The sequence below is a fragment of the Ornithodoros turicata genome, chromosome 7 (genome assembly GCF_037126465.1).
Source record: "Ornithodoros turicata isolate Travis chromosome 7, ASM3712646v1, whole genome shotgun sequence".
NCBI lineage: Eukaryota > Metazoa > Arthropoda > Arachnida > Ixodida > Argasidae > Ornithodoros > Ornithodoros turicata.
The window spans coordinates 16,367,835-16,376,459 of NC_088207.1; positions in this window are offsets into that span (position 1 = coordinate 16,367,835).

Here is an 8,625-nt window from a genome sequence, read left to right on the forward strand (position 1 = left end):
ACACCACAACCACATCACCACCACCACCTGCTATATGAATTTACTATCTACTTCTCTTCTCATATGTAACACTCGATGTCTCAACTCGAGGCTTCTGACATCCATCCGACAGACAGAGGGCCACGATTTTTAAGGGTTCTAATGCTAACGGATTAATAATTCTAAAAGTCACAAAGCGTTGACGCGTTTTCTTTCTTATTTTTTTTAACATTTTACGCTGAAGGTTTCAATTGGTATAACAGAGGTTCCGAAAGCGTCCAAAACTAGAATTTAAAAGTTAGCAGTTTAGTTAACGAGTGCATGCAAATGAGCCGCTCCTGTTCAGCACTTGGCCGATGTCTCAGGGACACTCACTAAAAAGAAAGCTTTAGCGATGGCGCCACCAGTTTAGAATTATTCAGTCGGGAAACCTTCGTGAAACACCCGGTACAGGTCGTTTTCTGTTATCCTTTACAATGTTTTTATACGAAAAGCTATAAGAGTAGCATAGATGTCGATTATGCAGTTGAGCTATACGGCAGGGCGGACATATCCAACTACAAGATGACTAATTACGTAAACTTCCATAATTAACTTTTTTAATTAGGGGACGTCAGGAAAAAGCGGGGTAGCAGAATGGGAGGCAATCCTCGTCGAAAGTCATTCCACGTCTAAAAAATTCTAAAACGCGCGCGCGTGCGCTGAAATAGCCATATCCGAAGTCGGCTATGCCAATCAGCTGAAACCAAAACTGCTGCGACCAGGAGTGCAGGGAGTACAGCGCTCATTCCACGTCAGAAGGCCACGTGCTTTGAAGTGGGGGATGATTGGAGTAGGTGCTCATCTGCTGGCCCGATGACCCGGTTTCCATTTCAAAGAAGCCTTCGTCGGCAGAGCTGATGCTGTTCTGAGGCGCATCGTTTAGTTTCGGTTCATTTGCATAGCGAAATTCAGCGATGGCTATTTTACGGCACGGGCTCGTAACTGGATTTTCATAAGATAGAATGGCTTTCAACGAGGATTGTCTCCTATTCCGCTATCTTGCTTTTGCCTGAAATTATTTAATTAAAGAGGTATAACTCAACTTTAAAAAGAACATCTACGCTGCTCTCATTACTTTTGTTATCAAAATTCTGTAAATGATAAAACAAAAACGCCTGGCCTGGCTGTGTAACACTCAACTAAAAAAAATGTATGTTGTTCTCACTACTTTTTCATAAAAATTCTGTAAAGGATAAAACAAAAAAGTCTGACTGTATAACTGAACTGCAAAAACGACATTTATGCTGCTCTCATTACTTTTCTATAAACATTCTTTAAATGTTAAAACAAAAACGCCACGTAGAGGTCACGTTTGCAACAAAAATTCCGTCAACATTTAAAATGTTGTTTTCGAAATAAAGGAGCAGTTAGACAGTGAAGAGCTAAATTTCCGACGAGACGACCTGCGCGTTTTGGAAATTTGGGAATCTTCAAGTAATTTATTTGTTTTCTTTTTCTTTTGTCGTTGCAGTCCTGGTAAGTTTACAGTGTGACGTTTTGGGTATATTAAAGCGTAGTATAGCCCATGTGTCAACCAGCTACGCATTAGTTATACGTAAAATTGTGTTGAGGCACCAGAACATGCCTGAATTATGAATCTGATTATGCGCAAATTGACATCGGGGAGACTGATGTAATTTGGGAACACTTCTCGTGTCGAATCTTCAATGACAGCGATTCTGTCGAATTTCGAAGCAAAGCGAGATAACGAATAAAACATCTTAGGTATTAAGGCCCGTTCCGACATACAGCGCTTTGCTCCACAGCACTGCCCCACAGCACTGCAAAACAGCGCTGTATTTCCACTGTGGGGCTCGCACTTGCAGCGCTTATCCCAGCGCTGTACTTGGTGATCTCACGTGATCGTACGTATTTCCGAAAAAGAAAAGAAAAAAAAAGGCAGCCCCGTCACGTGAACACGGCGCCGCGTTCTCATTGGTTCAGGGAGCCTATCGCTGGGAGATAGCGATGGGAAAGTTCACCGAAGCTGAACTTCGCCAAGCGCTGTTTCCCATCGAGTCGCAGCCGGGAAAGGAGGGGAAAACAGCGCTGTTTTCCAGTGCTTTGGAGCAAAAGGCTGTATATCGGAACGGGCCTTTACAGTAAAACGAACTCTTAGAATTCCAGTGATTTTTGTCACAGTATATGTTTTAACATTAGAATTTGTGTTTCAAGATTAAAGCGAACCCACTTCTTAGAGGTCTATAGTCTACAGGCCTACGTGGCGTCACCAAATAAGCTAAGCTTCAGAGTATCGATACTGAGTTCCAAGAGCGAGCATGCGCCATCTTGCTTCCGGGCCACGTTACCCACGCGCACTGCGCACTTTAGCACACGATGCCATCTATCGTGCGCGGGTAAAATGTTCCTTTCGTTTACAAGCAGCAGTTGACGGCCTTGAGCTCACCATGACATCTTCGGGACGCTCTGGTGGACAATACATGAATTATTGCACAACAATCACACAAGCTTCTCGATCTCACAGCGGCTGTTATGTTAGCCGTCTTTGATCCTCAATTCGGGATGGTAAAGGTGTGGTGCGGAAACAAGATGGCGCTCCTGCTCTCCCTAGGACTTGAGTGTCGGTACTCTGAAGCAAAAGCTTATTTAGTGACTCTAGGTCTACACACACACGAACCACGCGGAATATTTTTTGCGGGGCAGATACTGGAACGAGCCACCGATTTTTAACGAATTAAAAGTTTGTTGGCGCTGTCTATGGCCGCAATAGCAACACTAGAGTCACTAAATAAGCTACGCTTCAGAGTATCGACACTGAGCTCCAAGGGAGAGCAGGAGCGCCATATTGTTTCCACACCACACCTTTACCATCCCGAATTGAGGATCAAAGACGGCTAACTCCCTGTGGGATAGAGAAGCGTGTATGATTGTTGTGCGATAATCCATGTATTGTCAACCAGAGCGTCCCGAGGATGTCACGGTGAGCTCAAGGCCGTCAACTGCTGCTTCTAAACGAAAGGAACATTTCACCCGCGCACGACAGATGGCATCGTGCGCCAAAGTGTGCAGTGTGCGTGGGTAGCGCGATGCGGAAACAAGATGGCGCATGCTCGCTCTTGGTACTCAGTGTCGATACTCTGAAGCGTAGCTTATTTAGTGACTCTAAGCAACACTGCTTCCCTGAACGCGCACGGCTTCGATACTTAACGATGAAAGATGGAAATCACTGTAAAGGTTAGCCAGGCTGTAGGACTCGAACCCACATCTTCTGGAATGCCGGTCCAGGGCTCTACCAATTGAGCTAAGCTAACACACCTCCCCAGTGACTTCCAAGGGTGCGTCAACTGAAGGGACAAACCAACCACTCTCTCACTCATCCCCCCTTTCACTCTTACATTTTTCTCACTCATACACACAATCATACGACGGGATCGGCCCTGCATGGACCGGCAATCCAGAAGATGTGGGTTCAAGTCCTACAGCTGGCTAACCTTTTCAGTGACTTCCATCTTTCATCGTTAATTTCTTAGGCAATTTGAGGCTTTGTATGTATTTGTCCTTTCTATGTTGCTCCAGCCTCAGAACATCAGTTCTCTCAGCTTCGATCCTTGTACCAAAATCACCTCATCCCCCCTAAAAAGCGGAGTTAAACTCGTTGCAGTTTGCGAGTGCTAGCAGACGACAAGGCCATTTTTTACTTTCTTATTTTTTTCATTCGGACATTAAACCCAATCCGCATGGAGCGTTTTTTTTGTGCGCTATTCGCCTATGGCAGTGCGGCGAGGTTTTCGGCGCGCCCGTGCTCATCTTCGCCCAATGTCGAACCACCAAAAAAGACATTTGGCGTCGCGACGAAGCCGGGAATGTGAAGGGACTCTCTTCAGTGAGACACGGTGCGCAAATCACGTGGTCGCGAGGGTTTTCTCCTTGTGTGGAGGTTATGTCAGCGTGCGCCATATTTGAGCTGCGCTGTTCTCTACAACCTGTGCGGATTACTGTGTGACTGTATGCGAAGCCATCTGCGTCGTCGCATGCGCTTTTGCCCTGAAAGGAAAGCACGTCTCACTCCAAGCGACGCAAAAAACTGCAATGGTGTTTTCATTGCAAACACCACCGACCGATTTATCGGTCGGTGACACTTCGGAACAGTTGTCCCGTGAAAATACCAATACTTGACGTTATTTGTGTCTCTTCAGCCCAATGAGAAGCAGGTACAGTTGGCGTCAGACTTAACCGTACCGTGCGAGCGAGTAGTCCACGAGGACGCCACCGCAGCAAACGTTGGCCGCTTGGTGGACAATACATGCCTTGTTTGAAGAGGCGACAGCGGAACCTCACCATCAGCAATTTTTTTTTTTTCGGACGGTAACTGTAACTTGGAGTGTCCGTCGACCGCGGTCATAACGATAGTACTCTAGAATGACATGGCGGTAGCGGAGACGAGGTGATACAAACCATTACTGCGTCGTCTGCGGGTTTAAAGGGACGATCGCATCCGGAAACCCATATACGAAACCGATATCACTATGTGCGGCATCGGCCGACTTTCTACTTGGCTAATTTGTTCGTCCGGCAAGTGCCTATTGAATATGACCGCGGATTTTGGTCATAAATTGAATTGTCATATTAACATGAAAGAACTGATGTTCTGCGAGGCTGGAACAACATAGAAGGGTGTTAGCTTAGCTCAGTTGGTAGAGCCCTGGACCGGCAATCCAGAAGATGTGGGTTCGAGTTCTACAGCTGGCTAACCTTTTCAGTGACTTTCATCTTTCATGTCATATTAACTAAGACCACGTGTCCGTTACGTAGACAATTACGCAGGTTGGTAAAGAATACGAATAACGAAACATTTCAAAAGAGTGTATAACGCTTTATTTTTCGAAAAAGTCTGACAAATAGGTTTGCTTACTGCAATTCTCAACCTCCATTTTGTCCAAAGGCCGCGTCACGCTGGGCCGACAACCGACAGATTCTATCGGTCGACATCCAGAGACATCGTGTCCGTGAACCAGTGACACCGCACATAGAAAAGACGGCCGACACAGACATCCGTATGTCGGCCATCACCGACTGCCACTGTCAGCGGACCCTGCGGACAAACAAGCCTGGCACACTGAATGACAGCGACAAGCTGCGCTGTCTCTTGTTTCAACATGGGGTCCTGCAATAAGCTTTTTGGCAAAAGTACGGCACCTCATCAGCTAGCAGTATATTTTAACAAAATAAACCTGCCTGAATTCCTAATTAACTAGTTAGGTGAATTGTGAATGAGATAATCGATCATCCTGAAGATAGTCATTGTCACGAGCCTCTGGGCAAACACAGCCACTGGTGTACCTCATTTCCTGTCGCGCTCCATAGAGTCACTACATACGGAGCAGAGTAGCGACAGTGAGCCATGCCGGCGAGCGAGCCCGCCATCTTGGGTCCGGCGCGGCCGCGCCGCCTAGCAACGGGACACCAATCTCCCCCTTCTCCGTCGGAGAACAGCGCGAAGTCGAGCCAGCCCGCAACTAACGAAGCCGGTTTTGGATGAAGGGGACTCAACATGGACGGCGCGTTCTTGGAAGGAGAAACCACGTGACACGATCGGGCCCAATCGCGGACACTGAACGGCGGCCCCGGCGCGGAAAAGAAATGCGATACTCTGTACCCCTCTATGTCTCTGCCCTGCTTGAGTTGGCCTTGGACGGCCCTGCAATGCCCGTCGGAAAGCAGGCCCTTTGTGATCGCAGACAAGCCGGCGTCATAGGCTCTGCGATGCTGTTTGTTCGTGATCTGAAACCCGATCTTTAGTTCCCCTTTTGTCTTCCCCTTGCACTGGCAATTTGAACGATGTGAAGTGTATACGCTATTCCGTATGTTAAGAGTGTAAGTTTTTTTAGTTTTCGGACAATTAATTTTTGTTTTTATTTTCTATTTTTGTAAAATTTTAGCTCATAATACGCTCTCGAACATATCCTTTAAAAATATGGCCGCGGTCGAAAAAGCCAGAGAGCCGCCGGAATCGAGCCACGCATGTGCTTCGGCTGTCCCGCAGCTGTCTGGCTTTTTCGCTGGCTTAATTTTCCGAATGCGAATCCAAAGCCAAGAAAACTGCCGAATGCGAATCCAAATGCCAATCCGAGGTAGGTTCTGCGAATCCACGAATCTTACGAGTCTCGAATATTTTAAAAAATTCAAAAAGCCAGAGAGAAAAAAGGCTTCTTCTAAAAAGTGTTTTGAATCAGAATATATATTCGTTTAATGAAAAACAAATTCATGCTCCGAAGAGCATGATGTTCGGCTATTTTTTCCGATGGGATAGCTACTCAATGTCCCTGTTAATTATCATGAATTTGAGTAAATTCGGCACGCTCTTCATATTGGTGAGATAAAAAAGTGACATGAGAGAACTGATGTTCTGAGGCTGGAACAACATAGAAGGGACAACAAAAACCAACAAAACAAACAACAAAAAAGTGACATTTACTTGGCAAGTTTCCGAGTTCAGTTCGCGAAAATTTACATAATTAAACTTACGTTACATGAAAATCACATCATGAGGTTGCAAAAACCTATGAAGAATAAATGACGTTGACCGCATGGTTCCAGGTGGCGTAGTTTTTTTTTTATTATTATAATTCAATGACACGTTTTCTGGGACACCCTGTATGTACACAGTATGTAATGTGCCTACCTCGAGAGGGGTAAGATCGACACTATCCTTGCAGTCTATTGTTTCACGCCTTGTGTTACTTGTTCGTGATCGTACTAGCGCAGAACGTCTGAGTGGGTAAATTAGATTGTGTGGCAATACGTTAGATGTACTACAATGTTGGTGAGACGTTGCCTTTTGTACAACGAATTGCTAGGCCACTGTGCATGAGAATGGTCTCGTTCTAGAATCTACTGAAATTAACCGCAGGATATACAGTCAAACTCCTTTACAACGAAACTCAGGGGACAGCAAAAAAAAAAAAAATCGCAGTAAAGGTATTTTCGTTCAAAAGGATGTCCATTATTGGACCTCTAGGGCTCCAGCGGGACCGCAAAAAAATTTGCTGTAGTGGTATATTCGTTAAAAAGGTGTTCGCTATAAAGGAGTTTGACTGTATGCGGGAGCACAGCCCCCCGTGAATGGCTTGGAGGCTTTATAGCGCGGTTATGGCTTGACAGGTTTTGGGGCCCCAGACCGGCACCAGGGTTATATTGGTGGTGGTGCTTCTGAAGGAGTTCGCCGTTGTTGGCCTCAGAGGTGCACAAATTTCATGACTACCGCTCTGGGTATATGTGTGCGTCGAGGGCCTGGGTTATATGCTCCTCTGCCCATAAGGCTCTGGCTCTCATGCGTGATTGTAGACGCCTATTTTGACCCCTCCTGTCCTTTTCCAAGCCAACGTCACATACACCAGCGCGACCACAATCATCTAAGCTGCAAGTACTGCGACCTACGGAACGCATCTATACAATATTTGGCCATACTGTGCAATGAACTTCGCCGCATAGCACGCTCCTAGCCAACCATAATCTCGAATGACGTCATTATCTGCCCTGATTTGTTGAAAACGGGAGGCGAACGCCTTTTTTATGACAATTATGAACAGCATAAGTGTCACAGAAAAGGCGTATGCCTCCAGTTTACAACGAATCAGGGCAGATAATGATATCATTCCAGATTATGGTTGGCTAAGAGCGTGCTATGAGGTGAAGTTCATTTTTAAGAGTGCAGGCGGACATCCTATCGAAGGAGTGTGTAACTACTAGATGACTATTATATATTCATTATATCTTCATTATAGGCTCTAGTTCAAAAATAAGATAGCAAAATGGGAGGCAATCGAAACGATATCTATCTAGAATCCTTAAACGAGCGCGTGCCATGAACTATTCACCGCCGACTATTGCTATGTAAATGAACCGAAACCAACACCGCGTGCCTCACCAGCGTGTGACCTTCGTCGTCGTCGGCGGCTTATCTGGGCCGCCCAGCGTCTGATCAGGCCAGCCAGATCAGTACCTACTCCAATGATCCCGATCTCTCGTCCAATCTCCAATCATCCCGACCAGCTCCCGTGGCTCAGTGGTTAGCGTGCTGGCCATGTCACGTCGAGACTGGGAGGTACCCGGGTTCGAATCCCGGTGCCGGCTGTGCTGTTTGGGGTTTTTCCTGGGCTTTCCTCAGACGCTTTCAGACATATGTCGGCACAGTTCCCTTAGAAGTCGGCCCAGGACGCACATTCCCAGGGCGTCAGTCGTGACGTTGCCCACATACGTGAGGACAACGGCAAGCCCTATCGCCACCACCACCACCGATCTCTCGAAAGCACGTGGCCGCCTGACGTGGAATGAGCGCAGTCCTGCCTGCGCTTCTGATGCGCACGGTTTCAGTTTCCAGAGCAAGACGCACGTGCTCCTTTCAGAACTCTTTAAATAGAAATGCTTAGGACCCCAAAAGCCCCTAATTAAATAGTAGAACATTAATACATTTTAGGTCGTAAGTCATCCAGTAGCTACCTCTCTTAGAGAGGATGTCCTGATGGCCGTATACCTCCTTGCAAAAAAGTATCTAAGCTGCTTTCATAACTTGATTGTTCTAAAGTTCTGTTGAGTGTTCTCCACCCATAAATAAGATTGTTCTCCTGAAACTCCCCTTCAAAA